Source organism: Micropterus salmoides, unplaced genomic scaffold, assembly GCF_014851395.1.
Source record: "Micropterus salmoides isolate LMB-PRFRI ecotype aquatic unplaced genomic scaffold, ASM1485139v1 Ms_hic_scaffold_18, whole genome shotgun sequence".
Classification (NCBI taxonomy): Eukaryota; Metazoa; Chordata; class Actinopteri; order Centrarchiformes; family Centrarchidae; genus Micropterus; species Micropterus salmoides.
The window spans coordinates 19,771,487-19,796,556 of record NW_024040928.1 but is presented as its reverse complement, the minus strand read 5'-3'; the positions used below and the strand labels follow the sequence as shown (position 1 = coordinate 19,796,556).

The 25,070-nt window shown below is 41.5% G+C and overlaps 1 protein-coding gene across 3 annotated transcripts in view; it reads left to right on the top strand.

The window, feature by feature from the left end:
- The first annotated feature begins 3,294 nt into the window (after positions 1–3,294).
- Positions 3,295–25,070, top strand: part of fut8b (fucosyltransferase 8b (alpha (1,6) fucosyltransferase)) — a 97,895-nt gene continuing 76,119 nt past the window's right edge. For 2 of the 3 annotated variants that reach the window (XM_038726714.1, XM_038726715.1), the window contains exons 1-2: positions 3,295–3,491; positions 21,474–21,561. The gene's annotated coding sequence lies outside the window, so the exon portion shown is untranslated. The remainder of the gene's footprint in view (positions 3,492–21,473; positions 21,562–25,070) is intronic. The other variant, XM_038726716.1, reaches the window with a different exon arrangement.

Below are 25,070 nucleotides of genomic sequence, written 5' to 3'. Positions count from 1 at the left end.
GTAGCCTTTCTGTATACTGTAAATCTCTGTAGTATTCAAACCATGAATCTGTTTTTTCAGTATTATATGTAAAACTGTTTACGAAATTGACCACAAATCATTGTCATGAGTTCCCTGTGACGTAAACATATATTGTGTCTTGTCCTCAATGAATTTTTATTTATTGAAGCCAGTATTTCTTCCTCATTTTGATAAACTACAAATGCCATGATGATATTAAAAATACCACATTTTCTAATGTAGCCCCACTCAACAACCAATCTTATAATATAACACTCAAAATTCCAGTCTATTTTCACTTTTCCAGGTATTAACCTTGGACTAATTCCCCAACTACAGGAATTGTTTTTGTGTAAAGAGTTTGAGCTTATAAGATCTTGCTTTGCTAACCATGTCTCTTGAATGCAGATGTTTCTATCCTCAAATTGCTCTTCAACCACAAAGCTCCCAGGGACAGAATTTAAGTAGTAGTAGCAGTTGCATGTTATGAATCTAAGATCTCAGACTGCATTTAATATATTTCTTCATTAGAGTAAGTGAAATTTCATGAAATGTCTTGTCGCACAGAATACATTTTTACAAGTGCCAAGATGATGCATTCCTTCCTAAGTATTACAAATTAAGGGGGTAATTATATTCTAATGACACTCTAATGGTATTTTAATTATTCTGTTTCATTTTGTTTCCGTTCAAAGCATGAGATGTGTATTGTGGCATGTAAAGTGACACCTGCTGCAATATGCACTGGACTACAACTTTTGTTTCTGGTGAATAGAGTTCACACGTTCTCCTTTGGAAACTCTTCCTCAGTGTCTCAATCTGAAAAGGTCAGCAAAGACAAAAAGGTCAGGGGAGATGGACCTGCCTCCACCCCACTGAGAACAACACTGATGATGATATCACAGCTGACTGACAAAATTTCTTTGTGGCTGGGAGGGTGGGGATGGAATGTGGGGGCAGGTGTTTCTCTGCATCAGCACATATACAGCTGGTGTTTTGCATGCACGTGTGCCAGTGACAGTTACAGAGGACCCTTTGAAACATGACTCATTTTCCTGGATATGAGATTAGCCTGGTTGATTACACAAACCTGTCTTCTGAGTCACATTTCCTCTTTCAGCTAGCATCTACACTGTCAAGGGTTTGTCCCCTTCCCTCTCAGAGACAGTGCACTGTGGCCTTTTTGCCACATGATGGCGCAAGTGCATCAGCTATGAGAGTCAAGACCACTACATAAGATGGAAAATATGTGTGTGTGTGTGTGTGTGTGTGTGTGTGTGTGTGTGTGTGTGTGTGTGTGTGTGTGTGTGTGTGTGTGTGTGAAGTGTGTGTGTGTGAAGTGTAGGTGGGGGTTGTTATTGTGATTCAGCTCCTCACCACCGGAGAGAGACCTCTCAGAGGCACGCTGGATATGTTTCAAAGATGGGTGGAGAAGCAACAACAAGTGAAAATCCTTTGGGTATTATGAATTTGATTTAGTGGCTTAAGTAAGACTGAAAATGGGATATAGAAGCATCCAGAGCCTATACAGCAGTCCACAGAGAGTGGTACAGTATATTACATGTTCCTAGGAAACCTGAAAGCCTGTTTACTGTTTTACAGCACCCATCCGCACAGACACACAGCTTATCTTTCCTTTCCTTTTGCCTGGAAAAATATTGACCCAGACAGTGGTCAATTCATGTGGATTAAATGGATGTTATCTATACTAAATGGGAGCTTCTGCACTAATATTCTTCTCATATTGTGGCAAAAGAATACTGACTGAAAATATGTCTTTGGTGAGTCAGTTTGAAATTAATGAACGTTTCTCCTTTATAAAGTTGACAAGCTGATATCATGCAATCTGAACCATGACTCTGAATCACTGAATAAGCAGGTCTCCACAGGAAGACTGCTGAGTGTGATTATGTCCAGCCTTTACAGCAGTGGTTTATAGCTTAGAAACTAATGACTTGTTCAGAAGCCCTGTTCACTCAGATATTCTATTTACAAACAGAAATGGATGAGCTTTGCACCCGAATTATGTAATTTATTATAGTATATAAATAGTCAACTTCTCAAAAAGCTGCATAGAGTTGTGAATTGCATTTTGTAAAAAGACAAGAAGACTGGTGTTCATTCTCATCTCATCCCAAATTATACATTACTTATGCTGGGAACGTCAACTTTAGCCTATATCACCTTTCCATTTACTCCTACAAATTGCCAGTGAAACCAAATGTATGCTAATTGATATCCATTATTGTTCTGCTATATCTTATATATATATATATATATATATATATATATATATATATATATATATATATATATATATATATATATATATATATATATATATATCTGTATGTTGTCATTATGTGATTGTTCTCACAGCAACTATCTAATAAAGATATTTGGTTTTACTTACCCTAGGTACTGTGGTTCTGAGATTTGACATTTTAAAAATAACCTGCTCTCTTCTGAACAAGAAATAGTCATTATGAAAACACTCTTTCAGTCTCTCCGTTTTACCTTAGACACCTCTTTTTGTCACTTAGATGTCCAGACTGATAAATATAAAATGTTTACATCATCATTTCACAACTAGTGTGAAGGTTAAGCAGAGTGTCAGCCTTCAGGGGCAGTCGTACCCTCCATCGACCCGGTGGCACCAGGTCTGTCAGTCTATGAACCCGACTGCAGTACAACAACAAGACGCTGGTGTGCGGACTGCAGCTTTCACTCCACGCTGCTCAGGGTCTGCATCAGCCAGAGAAACACAGACACAAACAGGAAATCACAACACTTTGCCTTCAAAATAAATTACCAAATGATTAACCGCTAAACAGAAAGTAGGTAATTATGTGTCTATTTAAAACGTGTCCCCCATTAAAATGTCTAAATCATACGTAAGGATGTACTCAAGACATGCATTAGAGGAAAATAAAAAAATATATAATTAATTGAAGTAGAAAATAGGCAAAAATCATTGACCAAAAAAAGTAAATTCTGATACAATTTCAGTGCAGTAAAAGTAGCCCAAAGTTTTACGCAGGGAATAAAATAGGTAGAGAGAGGGTGTGCTGTAGGTGACTATTTTGAAGGCATAGCTTACATGAAACAACTTGTTGACTTGACACCAAACACAAAACGGGGAATTCAAGTTATTTTCCATTAGGATGAAGTAGTCAAATATACCTCCCTAAACACAACTAAACAAAGCCCAACAAAGAATCCTACAGCCTATTAATTTGAAAAGTTGTGACCGGATATTAAATTTCCCCCCTCTCTAGTCTGCGTTGACACCGGCCACCCAACACAGAGCAGCCTCGACTGCTGTATTCAGAGATCCCCGCTCTCTCCTAGTTCCTGTTTCCGCCGCAGCCTTTTCTACAAAAAAATATATATATATATTTCTGGAGCAGCAAATCTCGGCTGCCGCAGCGTCAGACCCAGCCTCCGCAGCCCCGGTCGGATGCCGCTGGAAGCCCTTGTATCATGTCAAGGTATGTGAATGATAACCCCGCTGCATGGCGGATATGTTAGGGGCTACGGAGGCAGCCCATAGATTCTTTCCCCTCGCTACATCCCGGCCTGTTGACTTCGTCGCTGCTGAGATCACGTAGCGACTGGCGGTAGTTAGCCTGAAACCTCTTTTAAGACCGCAACATTACCTGGGCTGAGCAGTGTGAATGAACGGGTATTAACGTGGTTTAATTTGGCAGCCTTATTAACGGCTAAAGGCATCAACACAGCTAGAAGCATGTGGCCTATATAAGCTAGCTGTGTGTCTGTGTGCGTTTTTGTAGATTTGTTTACGGTTTGTCGGGGGCATAGACGCGTTCCCACCGTTAAATGAGAGTGAAATGCATTTGACCTCCACCCTCGCGCACACATCATGGAAATACAGACACATGACATGGTGTGGGTGTTTGACACTTCGAAGTGTGTATCCTTCAGTATTTTTATATCGTCATTGTGGTTTTATGTGTGGCGAGCAGACAAAGCAGCTGCTGCCTGTGTTTCAGCCTCAATGCACTGCTGTTAGTTTCAGGAATTGCTTTGTATAAATCACCCGGGCGTGCGTTTGTTTTCAGTATTTGGAGGTGTGGTTAATGTGTAATAAGGCTCTCTGATATGTGATTATGAAATGAACACGCTCAGCTCAGCCCGTGCTTCATCCCAACAGGACAGTCAGAAACGGCAGCCAGCAGGGTGATTTCTGCTTTCTGTCCCCTCCTCGCACGCAAACACTTTACAAAGATGACGATAATATAGTTGGCAGCACCTACATGCACAGACACTGTTTGTGGTTCTGTGTTCACTGTAGCTCGACTGATCGAATCTGGCTTAAGTGCTGGTGAGGATAGAGGTTCAATTCCCAGCTGAGGCACCCATTGGATGATGTATGCTTTCATAGTGAAGTAAAAGTGCCATCAAATGGCTTGTGATAAATGTCTCGCTATATGAATGTGTGTAATGTTGTCATGATCTCAGAACTGCAGCTGAAGTCAAAGCATGTCAAGGAACAGTATACTGTTCTTTTTAATAGTACTGTAAATGACAGATTAAATGGAAAATAACTAATATTTTATTGCTTTTGCATTAAATCGATTTGCGATATGTATGATGTGTGGCTTTTTTTCACCTTAGCTGTAGTATTTCATTTTACTTAATGTCTGCAGTGGATATTACAAGGCATATTTCAACTCTGGGAAGCACACTGTGATTTTTCTTCCATTGACAGCATATTGTCTGACAATAAATTATTACCTCAGTGTTTTATAGTGCCACAATTATCCCCAAACTTCAATCCATTTGCAGCCAATATCCTTTTGTGTTCTCATTTGAATTGTAGTTGCTGACGAGGGAGAAACTCAACACCTATGGACAACTAATGCATCATTAATGTTATCTAATAAAGTCAGCCTTGGGAACTGGAAGCAGATTGATTGAGTTAGTAGCCCTAACCCATCCATGAATAAGTAAACAGCCATATATATTGCAGTGACAGCAGTCTATGCCATGGCAGGGGAACCCTGTCTTGGATTCCAGTGGCGAGGAATGTGCTGCTTCAGGTTTGTCAGGGGCCAATTATTTTACATAAAGCAAAGTGACTCACGCTTTGGCAACAAATTGCTGTGATCTGGGCATTGTCATTTTTTTTATTTTTAAATGAATAGGCATAGCCATGGGTGGACCCATTTATATCAGCCAAGTGCAAATAATTAACCATGAACCATGACTCTGAATCACTGAATAAGCAGGTCTCCACAGGAAGACTGCTGAGTTTATGTCCAGCCTTTACAGCAGTGGTTTATAGCTTAGAAACTAATGACTTGTTCAGAAGCCCTGTTCACTCAGATATTCTATTTACAAACAGAAATGGATGAGCTTTGCACCCGAATTATGTAATTTATTATAGTATATAAATAGTCAACTTCTCAAAAAGCTGCATAGGCAGAGTTGTGAATTGCATTTTGTAAAAAGACAAGAAGACTGGTGTTCATTCTCATCTCAGGAATGTGCTGCTTCAGGTTTGTCAGGGGCCAATTATTTTACATAAAGCAAAGTGACTCACGCTTTGGCAACAAATTGCTGTGATCTGGGCATTGTCATTTTTTTTATTTTTAAATGAATAGGCATAGCCATGGGTGGACCCATTTATATCAGCCAAGTGCAAATAATTACATTAGAGTAGTTCATTCCAGGCTGTGTAATTTTTGATGAAGCACTTAAATGAAATAGTAGTGATAACACTCAAGCTAACCCTTGAAATTTACTTGGCAGGTTTGACATTTTTTTGCAGAATGCCTCCCAGATTGTGTTTTTTCTGCTTGTTGAGTTGATTGCATTGGACAGATGTTGCATTTGCTACCATGTAGCTGCTACAACACATGATACTGCATCTATAATACAGGAGAATTTGCTTTCTAGAGTAGTATCCCTCTCCTCACTTTAGCTGGTCTATTATATCTCTTTCTCATTCCTTCCTTTCCCTCCCTCTGTCTCTGCCCTTTGTGCTTCCACCTTCCATGTCTCATGCCACTGTCTGTCTTCATTTTTGACTAATGAGTTCATTAAACATATTAGTGTTGCTCTGCCAGAGAGGTTAGATGCAGTGCAGTGAGCAAAAATGGGTGGTGACTCATTTCATCGTTTTATCTGTATTTAACACTGCACATTTGTCACGTGGCAAGCTCCATTTCTCTGTTTGGTTTAGTGCAGCAAGCCACTGCCAAGTGGAGTTTTATTTAAAACAGCAGTTGAATTTGTTTTTCCTTGCAATTCTGTCTGCAATACCAGCCAGTCACCTGCACAGCAAGTGCCTCTGTTTGCATGAAAAGCCATTCTAATTTCAAGCATCACAGTGTTTTTGGCGCACTGTATAGTGTGTGTATAATGCTTGATATTGGCTTCAGTGTGTTGTTCATACATCCCCTTTGCACACTGTTGTCCCAGATATATCCCTTTTTTTCCCTGGAAATGTCAGATAGATGAGAAGAGAAGCCTGAATAGTGCTATGGAGGAAAGAAACAACACATTTTGAAGACATGTTCCCAGTTTGGGGGCCTCATGCTACAAACACAAAGAATATTGAAGTGAAGAGGCAATGCAAGACACGGCAATGTTTGTAGCGAGCTGCTGTAATAATGCTACCAAAAGTGGAAGGCTCATCTGGAAGCATTGTTTTGTTGGTATTGTTAATCTCTGTGCAGGGTATTTTTGCTCTCCAGTTCTTGACAATGTACTGTAAATAGAGCAAGAGAATAAAAAGAAGCTTTTGCCTTTGTTGTTCCTACTTTGTGGAAGGGAAAGACTTATATTATTATATATGGATACATGGACGCACACCCAATTCTAAGTTATATTATCAGAGACTTGGTCTGTCATGACAAGAAAGATAAAGAATAGCTCATTCATGCATACCGGTTCAGTTAGCAATCACTGCATGTCCAGTATTGGCATTTTTCATGTGGGACTGGTGTTTAATGTCTGTTTTCTTTCTCCTCTACCCTCTAGGATTTTGAAGTCACCAGTAAAGACATGAGAAAATACAGATGATGATGGTTTTTTGGAGAATCTTAGTGTCGTGTGCATTAGAGTGTGGAGCTGTAGAGCTAACCATGCCATGTACAGGAACATACCTGTAGTCTCTAGTTTCTTGTAAGCTTGTTGAATGCAGCCTTTCTAAAGGACAAAATCTGTAAGAAAAAAGCCTTTAGGCCATCACTCTTCTCCTGCTCTCATCCTACCAGAGGGCCATTATTATCTGTATTGTAAGACAGAGTGTCTGTCTAGTGATCGTATGAGCCAATCACAGGGCGAGTGGGGGGCAGGTTTCCATGGAGAAAAGCGGGCCGGACCGTGAGGCTGCTGATGCTCAGGTTGAGCAGCCTAGCCTGATCCAAGCTGATAGCATTTTCCGGCAGCAGAAAAAGAAAAGGCCCCAGCAGGCCTGCCCTGCCGTCTGCTTGTCGAAATGTCTCGGTGCTTGTCTACCTGTCTTACTCAGCTGAATGTCTAAAGACAGGGTAGAAGAAGGGGAGTTCTGAATAGGAATTCAGTCAGAAAGGCACAATAGGAGCTTGGCCCGATAGCCATGTGCAATCAGATTGGATTTGTGTAGGGACTGGATCTAGATCACATAATGCCTTAGCCACAACTGTCTTGGGTGTGTTTGGAGGATGTGTGGATATGTGTTGGATCTGGTTTGAGGGCTAAACTAGTCAGAGATCCTGACCTGGGCTCTCCCTCAAAGAGTGTTCTGCCCCAGCTCTGTTTGGTCCTGCAGGGAGGCTGCCAGCCTGCAGTGCACTCACATCAGAAAGGATGTGTATTTGTGTGTGTGTGTGTGTGTGTGTGTGTGTATGTGTGTGTGTGTGTGCGGATTCACTTATGTGTGCTTGCTTTTGCTATATCTCGGGGAGTTATTGCTGCTGCAGCCTGAGCTGGGAAGTGGGTCTTAAGACATTTCTTCTCAGCTCATTGGAGCCGTCCAGAAATGGGCATGTACCCATCTACTTAAATTCTCTACTTCCCCTTTTTTCCCCTCCTTTTCATTAGGAAGCTCTTTACAGCCCCTTGTTGTACAGCCTCCGGCTTGTCTTTGCATTCATTTGTGTCTATGTGTATATATATACAGTATCTAGAAGTCTGTGTATTTATTCTATTTCTTTAGCATTTCACCAAGATACGGTGAATGCTTAGCACCAGGACAAGAGGAATACATTAAAGTTTGTGGCGCCTCCTCTGCATGAGGAACTGAATTCGCATGAGTATGACACACAGAGAATTTTTAGCTCATCAGAAGTTGCTGAGGGACTCACTGTGAGACACAACCAGCCCCCCTCTCCCTGCCAAGCACCCACCCACCCACCTACCCACAAAATCCCCTGATGCTCTGTGCCTATGGCCCATCAAACAGCCTTGTCAGCTCCTCTGAGTCCACAGCTCAGGCCAGGATCACAGCAGGCATGGAGGGCTGGAGGGATTCAGGGAGGCTGCATAAAAATTCCCAGCCGCCTGATAAGATACTGCACTGTCTGGGTCTTATGCACCCCACTGCGTCGAACTTAACAGGGTCTAAAAACAGGGTCAAAACCTGCTTCAGTCTTTAAAAGGCTCCTTCTAGCATGGGAGCCTCTTGAAAGCACAATCCCACACTAGTGGCATCTATGGATGGATGGGACAGAGATTTGGAGTGTAGAAGAGGCAGATGGATACAGAGGGGGACTTAGGAGAGTAGTGAGGGGTAGTAAGTGGGACAGCTGCGCAGCTTGAGGCAGTCAGATCACCCACCTCACTCCCACCCCTCTACCCCCCACTCTCCCCACCCCAAAATATAAAGAAGAGCGCCAGAGAGCCAGATGCTGGCCATTAGGATCACAGTGACAATGGCCCAAATTCATTCTGCAGCCAGAACACAGAATGCACAAGCCCACAAAGGAATAGAAAAGAACAAGACTATGAGCTCATCTGACAGAATGGGTGCATTTCCCACACTTGGATAGAAAGGTTGTGTGACAGGCCTGCCTCTGCACGGGGGTTTGTGGATATTATTCTGTTTTTCAACAGGAAGCTAAAACTCCCAGCAGCCACTCCAACTCTACCCACACACACGAGAACTATTGAATGGGCTCCATTTAGCCAGTGGTATCTGATCCAGTACTGGACAGTATTGGGTGGCCTATGTGTGACCTCCACACAGGTCCAGAAAGGGTTCAACCCTAAGCCCCTGCAAAGTGGGACCTGGACTATGATGAAAGGCCTGCATTATCTTTCTCACAAGTTGAGGTCTGTTAATGTCACCAGTCCTGCTTCCTGGAGGGTTTGTTTGCAATGGTGGGGAGAGTGTTTGTGGATCTTTGCTGTTACACTATTGATCCTCAAGGGGTAAATGCATCTCTGTGACCTCCATTGAGAGGTCAAAATGTAGGGTCAGCTACACTGTGTAGTCCTCGCAGCTGGAAGGGATTCAGTGTTTCGCTTAGCACTAAGCCCCCCCCCCCCCCCCCCCCCAGTGCCTGTGCTGGGTTCACAGGAGGTGCTGCAGTTAATGTACATCTGTCCATCTCCATATGTGTCGAAGGGTTCATTGTAAGTGTGTGAGGCATGTGCGGTGTGTGTTACAGATGGTTGGCAGTGTAGGGCGGTGGCTGAGAGGATTGTGTAGGATCGTAGAGGCGCTCTGGAAGACAGCAGGGGTAGCAATCAGACTGCAGTCGCACTGTGAATATACTGCAAAATCTGCACTTACGCACTGCAGACACAAACATCCACCAGAACATTAAGATAAAGATTCCTGATTGTCAAGTCATATTTATATAGCCCAATATCACAAATCGCAAGTTTTCCTCAAGGTGCCTTACAACATGCTTTACAGAATATGACACTGTCTTTCCTTAAACCCTTGATATGTACGAAGACATTTCAAAACATGTATGAAAAATATGGACCCAGGAGGACGTTATGCAACTTCCAGGTGCTGCATACAGATAGGACCCGAGCCACACTACCTGCTATCCACCACTGAGGCCTGGAAAGAGGACAGACTACACAATCATACAAAGCTCAAGCACATTCACACAGACAGGAGAAAGGAACAGACACACAGAGGGAGAGAGAAAATGACAATATTACAGGGAGAGACAGAGATAGGAGGGGAGAGGCTGCGTCTCCTGGAAGATGAAGATCCAGATCCAAAACATCTGAAATGAGGCACCGGCAGCCAGCGGAGTGAGAGGGGCCCAAGGATGGTCCAGCACAGAGAAGCCTGAGTGAAATGATGGGATAAGGACAAGAGACTAGGTAGAGAGAGAGAGGCACAAAGCTTGGGTGCTCAATTGCTTGTGGGACAACAACAAACAGAAGGAATAGGAATGCATAGGAAAAGTCCTGCAGCCTACTGACTTCTTTTTCCCTCTGGGAACAGATAGGAGCCATGTATTGTGAGAGCGGAGAGCACAGCAGGGAATATAAGGTTTAAGAAGATCAGACAGGTGTCGAGGCCCCTGCACATTTAGACCTTTATTTTAAGATTTCAGAAGTACCAACAAGTTGTAGAGAACTTTTGCCAAATCTTTGATTCAGTTCTTTTAAGAGTTGTTAATAATATTCCCTTTATGGGAAGGTCCACTTTAAAATAGTTAAAAATGTTTAGATTAGGAATTAATGGTAGTGGTACTGATATGCTTATTATTTTTACCCCGTACATATTGGTCTATAAACGCTGAATAAAACAGCTTCTTCCATTGAGCTTGTCAGGCTTTTTCTCTAGGGGTTGTTGAAAAGCACTCTGGGAAATATAGGAAATCACTAACTGAAGTCACATTAGAAGTGGAAGGCTGAAAGAAAGTGGGTACAACAAAATTGTAATTATAAGAATCACAGAATAACTCCTGGAATGCATTGTTCATCACATATTGATGGTTTTCAACAATCTAAGAGTATTTGAGGGTCGATTGTTCTTTTTAGTTCTTTTCTTGCAGCTCTCCTTTAGGACTGATGCAGATTTTATTGAGGGTGTCAGCAAATTATCAGGGTGGTATTTTAAAAAGAATTAGTAAAGAACTAGAATTTTGACAGGAAAACTGTGCATGGTATGTTTATTTGTAATCGTACGTGACTGAATTCAATCCCTAAACCTAACATTTTAGGCTTTGTGCTAATGATTCAAATCAGTTTCATCATGATGTGGTAAATAAGTTTTTGTATACTACCATTGACTTTGTGTTGGCTACGCCTGGTCATTAAATTATACAACAGTACTCGGATGTGGACGATTCTGGTGTTTCCCATTTTGTTCATTGAGTGCACGCCCCTGAAAATAGGCAGACCTATCTGCATATTCATTGTATAAACAAAGGGATGACAAAAATGCTAAAGAGTAGATTACTGCAGTGATATAACATTAGTTCTTACCTGTAATGCAATATGCGTACCCTAAGACAGAACAGAGTACCACAGAGCTGGATCTGCAAAATGTGGACAAAACATCACATCAGCATTATTTTGACATAAATTTCAGTTGCAGTGCATTTGAAGAATATGTTATGTTATTTTAGCTTAATAAATGTGACTTGAAACATTTCCAGGAGCTTCCCCATTGGATGATTGTGGGAATATCTCCCATTGGACCTCTCAGTGATGTCTAATCTGTTGTTGCTTAATGATATTTCTGGGCATTAAGGAGTTCTGTGTGCCAGAAAAGTCTCATTCCCAATGTTTCAGTTATCGATTGAGTTATAAAATAAATTTATAATGCTCATGTTGCAGGCCTTGCATTATAGATATTGCATTCTTTTATACTGCAATATCAATAAGAATTTTCAGCCCATTTATAGTGAAGCACTGTACTACACAGCGACTGCAGACAATGCCTGTGTGTGTGTAGGTTGCAGGGGCAGTTCATATAAGTAATGTGCATGTCTTGTGAAAAGTAACGCATTACTCTCAAGACAGCACAGACCTCATTGGCTGCCAGGGGTTTTCCATAGGAAAGGGGCAAATTGATTTTTCAGTTCCACATCACTTCTTAAATAAATAATTGCAGAGGTAAAAAAGGCTGTGCACTCTTGTTTTAACAGTAACCATAATGTTGAGGGTAAATTGAGCTGTACAATTGCCAGAAAGCTGTGTGCAAGTTTGACTCATTATCTTTGTTACATTTCTCTCCTGGCCTCTGCCATCTTCCTTGTCACGCCTGCTGCTTCACAAATAATGTCTGAGAAACAGACTTCTTCCTGCGTTATTTGCTTTTGAGTGCAGTGTGAAAGTTTGCAATACCAGAGTGTAGTGTCCAGAGTATGGTGACATTGAAGAGCACATCGAATTTATGAAAAGTTAAACATGTTTCAGCAAAAGGCACCTGATAGTTAAATAGCCAGCAAGCCAAACCCAGACTGTGCTTATCATTTCCCTATTGTCTTCTGTCTTGTGTCTTCAGCTGCAAAACCTTGACTAACAGTTGAACTGGTATGGAGGATCTTGTGGAGGAGGATGTGGGCTGGAGCATAATCAATATGGGCCAACAATGCATCTCTCTTGCTCTTGTTTTTGTATAACGGGCTCACAGAGCGACTGGCCCACCAGGATTTCTTCAGGTGCTCCCGATGGCCAGTCTGACTTTGGGTGGGGGTCTGAATGATCTTTTGTTATGAAAAATGAATCAATAGTTTGTTTTGTTGTTACCCAAGGGCCAACAGATAGCACAATCAAGACGGGGGGCATATTAGCAAGTCGCACTGGTGCTCTTAGGAAATTTAGTAGCGCTGTCTACAAAAGTGGTCTCAAAATGTGACTAAATAGTCACAGTCTGGAGCCCTGAGTGGAGGGTGTTCTCTGATCTCTCTGAAGGATCAGTCAGGCATAGTGTATCTATAGTTTAGCTGGCTGCATGTAGGGAGGACTGAGATTTTAGCAGTGTGAGCCTGAGCCTCGAAAATTTGTGAGTTTGAGGGACAGGATGATAGTGTGGTCTTTTATCATTTTAGAATTTGGGAAGTACAGTTGCTGCTTCTGTTTGATGCTTCTTGAGGCTTCATGAATCCCAGACAGGGGAACACATCAAAACACCCTGTAATACTTAATGTCCCCTCCTGTTTGTCTTTGTACCTATTCTGATCCCTCCTTTCTGTTTCTTCATTTCTGATTTGTTTCCAAAAAAACATTGCAACTCTTCACATCTAGGTCTGCTTTGGCTAGGATTGGGGTTCGATAGCATTTTATCATATGTGAATCCTTTCATATCCTTTATCTCATTAAGTGTAGCTTTCATCCTTCAACTAACCGACTACAACTGAAAGACTTAGTTTAAATCTGTGATTGCCTGTTATCGGGCAGGAATCCAGAAATACTGTTTTAGTGGTTAATAATTATTATTAATTATAAGCATTTACATTAATTAAGCTAGCCTAATTCATTTTCTCAACCTGTAGCTACAACCTTGAAAAGGTGTTGAACCGTTTTGAAATGTTGGCTTTTAATTGATTTTGATTGTTCTGAACGTTAGTAACACAATGACATTTACGTCCGATTTTTCCCAAACTGCTTGATTGAAATTTATTTCAGAACTGTGAGGTAATGAGGTAGGGCTGGACAATTATTTGAAAAATGATTGAAACCAAAATTCAGAGCCTCTAACCGACATAATTTCCCCATGTCGGTTATTCCGGTTATTCAATCCTGTTAATATTGTGTGTGTTTATGTACTTTCCCTTGAAACATCCTACCACGTGTGTAGTCACATGACTCCGCCCTGTCCAGTCCTGTTCAACCTTCAGACCGGAGTCTGAAGCACAGGGAGTTGTTAGCTAGCTCTAATTGCCTTCACTTTCCAGCAGTTGTGGAAACAGACAGAATTTTAATAACGGACACACTGTGACCTACACTGGACATTTACTTCCAGACTGACAACTTATTACTGGCTCGCTTTCAGCGTCACTGAAATTAATAATTGAGTGAAATTGTATTAGCAGCTGCCATTATTCAGCAGCGGGGATGCGCTGAATATAGAGGAACCATGTCTCTATAATGTGTGCGTCAACATTACCTTATTAATTAACATTTAAAGGATTGGTGAAATCTGCGAGTAAATAAACCCAGCTTTAATGGTTGAGAATATTTACAGTACAAACCTTATCAGTGAAATATGAGCGCAAAATAACAACATTCAAAAACAAAATAATCGTAATCGAATTGAAATGTTCAATTAATCGTTATTTTGATTTTAGGTGAATATATATAATGAGGTCAAAATATTGATTTGATATGCATAAAAAGTTGGGACCCTGTGTTTAACATGCCACGCTCTGACAGGTTATTTCTCTAGAGAAGAGAGACTCAGTTGAACTGCAAAAACAAAGTTCCCTTGCGGTCGTAGAGTGATATTTAAGAGTATTGTATCTTCACCCCACCCTAATCAGCACTTTTCTATTAAGCTTCCCTCTGCCAGTGCAAGCTTGTTGACGCCACCTCCAGTCCTCCTCCAGCATTTGTGAGAATGGCAGCACTGGCATTCACCTATGGCAAAGCACACAGCAAACCAGCATGAGACCATTTGCATCTGACATGCCTGTCATGTAGCCCCAGGGGTGTAGCATCACATGGTGTCAACCCTCCCCCTCTTCTGTTTTCATGTTGGCATCGTACCACCCTCCACCGCAACATTGCCAGTGCTATCAAGGCGGAGGGGACTTTAAAGGGCCCACTTGGCAGACCCATTCCTCAGTTTTAGCTGTGGTCTTGGAGAGCAATAACAACATGCCAGTCACATATAAGAGCCCCTAATAGGACTCAATGAGATGACACAGCAGCCCAAGGCCTATTATGCTGTAGATGTGGGACAGACGGGGAGAGGAGGAGGAGAGCAAGAGCAAGTGACTGACCACATACCAAATAATTATGAAACATTCCTCATGGAAACAGCAGGAAAGAGGACTAGGTGGACAGGGTGGAGGTATTCTGAACCATCGGGATGTATACACTCTGTCTTTTGGTAACCCAGAGCTATTTTTTGACGAGGACTGAGGAGACACTCGTGTGATCTCAGCCATACTATCAGGTTTTCAAATATCTATCCATAAAATAGCTGTGTGACAAGCCGCTCCAGAAACAGAAAACATCCTCCCCTAGTCTGGTTTTTACTTTTCTTTGATCTTGTGACAACAGCAAGGAATTGAAGTTGGCAGCGAGGGCTTTGCCTCCTCACTTTGATTTGTGGAGTAAATGAAGGATTATTATAGATGAAATCCAGTGTTATGGTTGTCCTCCAACTCTTGATGTTTAAACAAAAGCTAAAACAGTACAACCACCTGAACTGCTGTGCTGTCACATTAGAGGGTGAATGAGGCAAGCCGCAACCCTGTATGATATACTCAGTCATTCCACACGCACAGCAGAGAGCACATTCTTGAGAGTCATAATGGTACCCTGTAGTTGTTGCACAATAACATACCCTGAGTTAATTACATGTTCGCCATTGAAGTACTTGTCCTAGTGAGTGGTGAAGTCTGTATAGAAGGTCAGGCCTGGCGAAGGTCAAGCTGGGAGGGTCAAACTTCATCTGTAAGTTTACCCTTCTATGTAAAAGCTGATCACTCAGTTGAAATGAAAAAAACGAAAGGTCTTCCGCACTCTTTTTCTCTTTTCATAGCAGCATCATTGGCCTCACTCGGTCTTTGCTCTCCTCTGGCAATCGGCGCCCTAATTGACGCACTTTTGAGCCATGTTTATCACCGTAGCAACGTTGCTCTTCAGATAATCATTGTCTTGTGGATTAGCATAACAACAGAGGAGAAGCTTTACTTTAATTCCACTAACACTGGACCAAGCTCCTTTGTGCCGGCTCGCCTGCCGGGCTTGTCTTAACTGTGATTAGAAGCATGGGCTGCTTGCACCCACTAGGCCCCCACATTGCACTCATACTTGAGTGAACCCTCTTCGTGCCCTTGGATGGCACATCCAGAAAATCTCAATTTTAACCTCACCATTGTGTCATGAATGTTAAAGTGGTGGTATTATGCTTTTTGGCTTTTCCCCTCTCCTTTATTGAGTTATATATCTTTTTTGTGCATGTAACAGGTTTGCAAAGTGAAAAATCCCAAAGTCCAGCCCAAAGGGAGTTCCCATCTCCCACAGAAAGCTGTGAAGAACCACTTGAAAACAACTCGTATGTAGTCCAGCCCTTCACTTCCTTGACTTGAGACGTGCAATGCAAATGAGTCATAAAGCTGCTTGGCTCATTTGCTAGTGGGTCAGGCACGCCCTCAAACCAAGCTAGTCTCTGCGGAGGCCCTTTGGCTCGACTCGCCTTTGTTTGGTTTTCCATTGTAGAAATGTTGCACCTGTACCTGCTTCCAGGTACTTTTTTTGGTATCACTTCACCTCGGTTGAGGTTCCAAGTGAGCTGAGGGATACTAAAATGTAACGTGAAAACACGACAGGCTGCTGATTGGTCAGAGAGAATATACACTATTCACTGCATCATCATTGCGTGCGCCAGACAGAGGCCAGCAACAGAAAGTTTTATATTTTACAGTTTTCGTATGGTATTTCATCACTAAATCCACTTCTGAGAAGTTTTGAGGTGAGAAATGAGATGTATAGATTTCGAATATTGACAGTTTCACGAGAAGTGATGGCGGAACAAAAATGTACATGAATATTTTCGGAGTTGAGGAGCTCCGCAAGTGGCTGCGAGGATCCCTGTGCCAACCCACAGGAGGAGCGTGTGAGGCCGGCCAGCCGCCCGCTCATAGAGCCCTCTGCTCCCGCCGTCACACAAACCGCTGCAGCAACAACGGCAGAGGAAAACACAGCTGGAAGGTTTTCATACCGATTATCTGTCTTTTAACTTAAAAAAGAGAAAGCTGTGTGGATCGCTGGTGTGTGTGTCGCATTCATAGACTGTATATAAAAAGTCGCATTGAACATTACGTCGCGGCAGTTGTGTGTGGCGTCGCTATGACAAGCTAACGTTACGTACCATCTCTGGGTACTATCTACAATGGAAAACAGAGCAGGGTCGAGTAGAGTCGAGTCTGTCGATTTGCGCTATGGTAGCATTTTTCGGCAAGGCAGCATAGATCGTCAGAACACCGGCAACAGTTCAACGTTCAGTCCTGAAGGTAAGATGTGGAACAATGATGTTGTGTGGTTGTGGACTGGTAATAACTTATACCATCTGCTTACAGTCGCAGTCTGAAGCGGCTTTGATTTGGATCACACTACCTTGTTTCTTACGATCAGCCCTTCTCTGCTTCTGATTGGCTAGTAGTCCTTACCTGGGAACTGCGCATGTGCAACTCCCAACAAAGATTTTGTACAAGTAGGATGCATCACTCTGTAGCTCAAGAGCGGAGCGTACAACACATAGGGTGAAAAGAGGAGCTGCAGCAATGTGCAGTATGAGAAAAATATGGTGTTTTTTTGATAATTAAACCATGTAAACCTGTTCTGGTACAACCCCTGATTAAGATTTTGAAACTGAAAATGAGCATAATACCACCTCTTTAAACTTGAGCACTTTGTTCCAAACCTTAAATTGAAAAGACAATACAAGAAGATTTTATTGCAAGCCTGCCGGGCCTAAGTTGACCACTTTGCTGGGTGGCATTTATAGGGCTGCCCTCTAAAAGTCATGATTGAAGAGTCATGAGTCATCTGTCGAGAAGACTTCAAGTTAACTCAGATTTTGTCACTTGCATCAATGCACTTTTGGGTTTTAGTAGGGCTACAGCTAACGGTGATTTTAGTACTTGAAGCTTCTACAGATTATTTCATCGATGCATTATTTAAGAAGTACGTTTACTTTGGCTAGCCTGAAACTCATCAATCAATCATGATTTCAGTTAAATGCTAAAGTTGCTGTTTCTGTTACCTTGTCTGTGATCCGCTCAGTGAACTTGATGTTAGAACTGGTGCTTTCTGATCAGATTCCATTGTGCTGTTGCGGTAGGCGACATAAATTTAGTTTTACGGTGGACAGACTGTAACATTGCAGAGTTGTTGTTTTCTTTTAGCTTGAAGTAATCCCATAACTGGGACTCTTTCTTCTTCGTCCCTCGCTATTTTCGCGCCATCATAATCATGTTGTATTCACATAGCGTAAGTGCAAAGTGCGACAGTAATAAATGTCCGTGCGAAACAGTGTGCTATATAGTTGTATGGATTAAACAAAGCTTTTTGGTAATCATATTAATCGATTTTAATTGATGAATCGATTCAGCCCTAGGTTTTAGCTGCATTACTGTACACAGAGTAATACAGGAGCAACAGCATGGCAATCTGTAATCTTTACAAACTGATTTTCAAAATGACCACACACCACCAAACTGTGAGGGCAGTGGGCACCCCATCAAAAATGACACTTGCCACCAGGCTTAACAACTTTTCTGGGAGGAACTCTGGTAAGCCAAATAACATGTGCCCACAATGTCCAAGCAATATTTACAGCATTGTGGTTTTTTTTACCAGTAAGTTACTTATCCTGGAACACATCCATGAACCATCCAGCCCTTCTGAAGTAAACTGTGTATAGACAGGTTTCTGTGCAACGTCATCCCCGAGGTGTGTGCGCAACTAGGGGGCAGAAAGTAGCACTTTGTTTTCGTAGCATATCAGTTTATACGCCATATCTAGCAGCAGTGTTGGGCAAATTATTCAGAAGTTGTAATGAGTTACTTTTATTCTTATTACTCATTTAAAAAGTAACAATATTACTTTACTTATTACTGGGTATTAAAAGTAAATAGTCATGTTATTCTTTACGTTACAATTACTTTCAACCACCGCACCCCATCCTTTAAAGTGACGTGAAACCTGTTCAGCAGCACATTTTAAATGAATCCACTGTAAAGGAACAATAATTAACCTGAGGAGTCAACAACCAGCCGAACTGAAAACACGGCAGCCTCTCAGACCAGAGGGTGCTGTATCATACAGGCTATGTATATGGGCTATTTAAAAATAATAAAAAACAAAGCAGGTCCCCCCTGACATTTTAACTAATCGTATTCATAATGCAGCAACGAGTATGATTTTACGAAACATAACGTTTTTTTTAACGCCACTGTCTGAGATTAAAAAAAGTGTCTCGACTTTTGAACTAACGTTACTGTTTTGCACATGCATGCATAAGTTTAGTATTCAGTGCTTTTACAAAATGCAGAACGTTGATTAACGCCACTCTCCTGCAGAGTGGATGCTTCACTGGCAGTAATGTTAGCTGCCGGAGTTTATTTATACAGGCTACGTTTCACGTTGCTGTGCTGCTTTAGTAGGTGCTTCAATTTCAATTGTTTGCGGTTGAAAGCTTTTTACTGGTCGCACAAAGTTTACAACGGAAGACAAAGTTCTTTGCATATCTGAGTGTGACACAGCTGGATCTAATTGCAGTACTTACAGCTGTGGAAAGAACGCTTCTCTCCCTTGTTCTCCATTCTTCCTTTAGCTTTTTGGCTAACAGCTGACTTGAACAACATTAGGTCCAGTGCCGCTGAGCTGCAGAGCGGTCGCACATGTTATATTAATATGCGAAATGAAACGCACACAAACAGATCCAACTCTGAAATGGCAAGTGGCAAATGGTTTATTATTATAAAGTCAACAAGAATTTAAAAACTACATGTTATCTACGTTGATTTCAGTGATTAACTACAATCTTGACTGGCTACCAAGGCTACTGGCTACCGTTTTTGCCTATTGTGCAGGGTCCAGTAGGCTTCAAACAAACAAATTCATACAAAGTGTCATCCTAACGTGTTATATTTATTTATACCTTTTCCGAATGGCCACAGTCAAAAATGGGACGAAATGCTCTCTGTCATAGAGAGGGACGTGATGGATGAATAGTTACAATAGAGGTTTTAAACAGTGTCTCTTTAAAGCCATTCATGGTGTTGCACTTTGTTGAATACACTAAAGGTGTAGTTGTAGTTAATGCGTGAAGTGAGCACGTTGTTCGGATTGCAAAGTTTGGAAATGCAGTCCCCTTAATTCAGAGTTTGGAATGGTTGAGGGGATTTCAGATGGTGTTCGAGGATCCGATAAGCACTCTGCTTAAAGCATACTGACGCTTTAATCTTTGTTTGAAATCATAAACTATTAGACACCCAACTGTAACCCAAAAGACTTGAAAAATACTCCAGATTATTAATTAAAATCAGGACACATTGAACTGGCATGTAGAACTGCTTGGCTGGTTTTTATGAGAAGTGAGTCACAGTTGGTAGCAAGTGGGTTTGGTTGGCGGCAAGTGCAGGGGAGGAGGCAGGCGTGTAGCAGGAGTGTGCCATGCTGTCCTATCCTGATCAGTCGGTGCAGTGCAGTAGGAGCTCCATGGGAGTGTAACCACTTGTCTGTTTCTGCTAGCAGAGGGGAGCTGGAGAGCATAGAGCGGAGGAGTGAAGGGGAGGGGAAAGGCGTAGGGGGGAGTGGGGGCAGCCGCTGACCCCATAAACACACAAGATTAAGAGGAATAATAAAAAGAGTTCCTGGCAGTGCTTCACTAATATGCGTGGTAATTTAAAGATGCTCCGAAAAGAAATGTCAGTGACGTGTGGGTGGGCACATTTTGTGTGTGTGTGTGTGTGTGTGAGAGAAAGATGCACACATCAACAATCTCCATGGAGGATTCCTGTGGTAAAGCATTCTCTGCGTCTCAAGCAAACAAGTGGTGAGGCGTGCAAAAGGAATTTCAGGCCCCCTCAAAAAGATGACCAAACCATTGAAAGATTAGCAGTCTATATGCTCTTGCCACAGACAGACACACACACACACGCGTAGACACACAGTTCTTTGTCTCATAGCTGATTTTATTTTGTGGGATGGTGGTTTCACACTTTATCTTGTGGCTGACATTATCTAAGTATGTTTCCCTCTGCCAGGCTTCTTTCCAGGCTAATTTACTGTGTTTAATGCCTCCAACCCACCAGCCAGCAGTGTTTAATTCAGTTGAACTTGCAGTGTCAGCACTTGGCAAGGCCACAGCCACATAATATAGCCAGTAGCCCTGGACACACTTCTCTTGTTTAATCTGAGCATCTGTTGTGGACACTTGTGATCAGTGACACATGTGTGAATCAAAATTTTCAAAGAAAACAACAATTTAGAATCCAAATAACAAACAACACCAGTGTTAGAGCTGCTTACAAGTGGGCAAGTGGTGGGGGAGGGCGAGTGGTGTGAGGCAGGCTGCTGGAGCAGGTGACATCTGTGACCCAGCACAGCAGTGGTGGATGCCGGACACATGCTCCTTCCTCAAAGGCTACTGGCATCCTTTCTGCCTCATTGGTCTCATGCCCACATGCATGGCCTGAAACACACACACATTTGAAATACTTCTTCTTAATGAATTCACTGTCCATATGGTTTTAATGAAACTACCATGATCCAACATACCTTTAAAGATATAAAGGATACAAAAATCATTTTCCCTTCTTGTCTATTACAGAGATTAGAGTTTATCTTTTTTTCTTTCATTTTAGACTGCTGACCTACACTCTAACAGCTACTCTGTGAACATGACAGACTGCCAAACATCAGGATCATCGGCTTACAGAAAATGACCTACCGGTATGTACAACTAAGATGTGATATTAGGTCAGTTTTACTACTTCATACTAAAATCTAATGGAAAACCCATCTCAGGAATGGCCACTGCTCTGTGCTCTTCACTAAACAGCTCACACTCACACATACATACTAGGGCTCGACAATATGGTTTATAATAATATTGCGATATTTATAGGATGTATTGTGATACACCATAGGTATATCGATAAACACATTTTGCCTAACATAACATACCGTACATTCTCAAATAGCAAATATGGTGATCTCATAGAATATGATGCATTGCTGTAGATTAAACTATTCAAAAGTATATAGCATAGTAAAAAATTGCTCAATCTTAAACATCCACAGCAGTAAAATGCAACATACACATTAATGCAGCAATAATATGAAACCAAATACATCATGTATAATAGTAAAATGCTGATGGGCACCATTTTACTGCACATTGAATGCTGTAAATATTGCTATAGTACTTGCAAGCTTTTACCTTTGCAAGGTTTAGAATTCAGAACTTTTACTTGTAGTGGAATATTTTCAAAGAGAGGTTGGTGTTAAGTAATGGACCTGAATATCCAACAAAGGTTGAGGTCAAAGGCAACTGAACTTGGTTGAAGATACTAGAAGACAGTTCGTCCCTCATCCGACCTGAATACTTCTTCCACCCCTGGTTAGCACACCCACAGGCTAACTGCACGTGTGTGTTACGGGCCAAGCCTTCCACTTTAATGAAGGTGGCTTTTTGGGTAATCTGTGTGCAAATGCGAGTCTTTCCCGGTGTATGGGGGGTAGGAATGTTACACAGGTTGCAGCATAATGGTTACTGAAAGAGTGTGTGTTGTTTGCCGCCGTAAGATAACGGCGTCTTCTGCCCTTTACAGCAGAGTTGGTCTACACTGTGAAGAGCTAGCTAGTTAACAGCTACAAGTCGGGCTAAAGTCAATTAAAATAGCCTAGAGATGGAGGTATCCCAAATACGTTTCGGAGCCAGAAGTGGTGGTAAAATAATTAGAGCAATCAGATGATTCATTGCGTTTTTTCTTGGGATTTCTTTCCGCCCCTGTGAAAAAAATCACAGTTACCCGCAGCAGCAAGCTAGCTTGCGTTTCACTGTTTGTCCGTTTCCGTATTACACCCCTCATCAGCGACCAGCGTGAGCACTAAAAACTCGAACACGACGATATGGTCATCTGCAATATCACACTTTAAATTATATTCGAATATATTCAGCATATCTTCCAGCCCTAATACATACCCAGATACATAGTCCATACTATATATACACGCGTGTTCTTGTGCATGCCTAAATTGGAACTTTCTCCAGCTTAACAAAATGAAAATCAGATCATTGATCTTGCTTGCTGAGCTATTAACCCATTATATTTACCAAGTCATTAGCTACTTGATAATTTAACTATTAATTAAAACAAAGGCCTTAGTTTCCCCCTATCGAGTCCCAAACTCCCCTTGCGGAGCTGAAGACCATTATATATGGTCAAGAGCATAAATATACAGTAAAAAGCAGAATATTAAAACTCCATTCTTTTTCCTTCCATGTCCATTCCCTAGGATCGTCCAAAATTATCCACACAGGTTTTAGTCATTACAAGTATTACAATCTTGCAATAAGTCAAAAAGTATTATTGTTTAATTTTCTTTTAATGCAGCTCTGCATGATTTATAATCAGCTGTCCCTATGTGTATTGCCCATTCCTTCTCCTCCCTTCTCCCTGGAGGGAGTGAGTTTCTCCTCCATGTATCTCGTTGCATTCTGATAAAGCACACTCTCCCTCTGATGTGTCTTATCTCTTCTCATCTCCTGCAGTAAAGACAGTCTGTGTTTGTTTTATGCTTCCTGCCGGTTTTTCCTTTGTTTTTTTTCTTACCCTTCTTAGGTGACGCCCAGTGCCTTGTCCCAATATTGCTTGCAATGGATCAAAATTGTCAGAATAACTTAATGGTGTGCTGACCTGCCTCCTGACCCCCACTGTTTATCAAATTCTATCATATACTGTAGCACACCACACCATCCCATTCTGTGAGGGGTATAGATTTGTTGCTCCATATCTCTGGCAGTGCAGTGCTCTGCTTGCTTACTGCCGTTGACAGAGTGTGTGTCCAGTGCAGGCTACGCTTGGCTGCATCAGCGTAGTGCTGCTGGCTAGCTCAGATCCAGCAAATAAACAACATATATTATAGTGGAAGCATGGAGAGCGCTTGTATAGCCAAGGGGTCTCACTGCGTATGTGTTTGTATGCATACTAGTATGTTTGTGTACATTATTGTGTTAATGTGCACATTGACCTACAGTGTAGGCAACAATGCAAGAGGCAATAGACCCAGACTGTGTTAAGACCTGCTCTGAACATGCTTAAGGCAGTCCTGTGATAACATCAAACTCTCCTTGCAGCAGAAACAGTCGAGCAGCATGGCCTACAAATTTGTGTACACTTACTGCAGCTTTGCATTGTTTGTTTATGTGCACTCCTTGACAGTGGTGGTGTAGGAATAAAGAAGTAACCACAACACATTGAAACCAGGAAAATAGAGCTGAAATTATAAGTTGATCGATTACGATCAGCACAAAATTAAGCAACTGTTTTAGTTGTTTACATTTTTTTTTTAAAGCAAAAAGACCAAAAAATCTATAGTTCCAGCTTCTTAAATGTGAAGATATGCTGCTTTTCTTTGTCGCATGTGATGGTGAACTGAGTATTTGGGTGGTTTTGTTGTTGTTGTTTTATCATTTTCTGACATTTTATTGACCAAACGACTAATTGAGACAATAATTGTCTGAAATCAGTAATGAAAATAATTGTTAGTTGCAGCCTTCACTTTAAAATCTTTCGGCTTTTTGTTTAAGTATTGGTGAAATTGAATAAGCCGTTTGAAGATGTTTCCTTGGGCCTGGAAAATGGGCATTTTACACTGTTTAGTTACGTTTCATGGACCAAACAATCAATTAATTGATAGAGAAAATAATTACATTAATAATAAGATAATGATGATAATCTTTAGTTGCAACGTTACCGGAAAGAGATCCACTTTCAGTCTCTTTTACAACCACACAGTTACACAAAAACCTTAAGAGTGCCTCAGGTGAGGGAATACCAGTCTAAAGAGTTGGTTGGCTATAAAGGTGAAGATATCATTTTAACAAGCTAAGTAAATAATGCCTCAGAATGAGTAATTTTGAAAAAGCTGACTACAGGATGTTGGCAAAGACAAGAGAAAAGAGAGAACTGAACAAAGAAAAAGGAAAGCACCATTTGTTAAATATTTAATAGAGGTGCATATAAACCATACAAACAGTCTAAGGATTTCATTAAATACGTCAACTAGTTCAAGGAAGTACGCATCAAAGAAATGAATTAATATAAAGTAACTCAACATCATGTAAACCTCAAGTTGTGTATTTTATATTTTATTATTCTTTACATTTATTATAGGTGGCACGTTGGTACAGTGGTTAGCGCTGTCGCCTCACAGCAAGAAGATCGCGGCCTTTC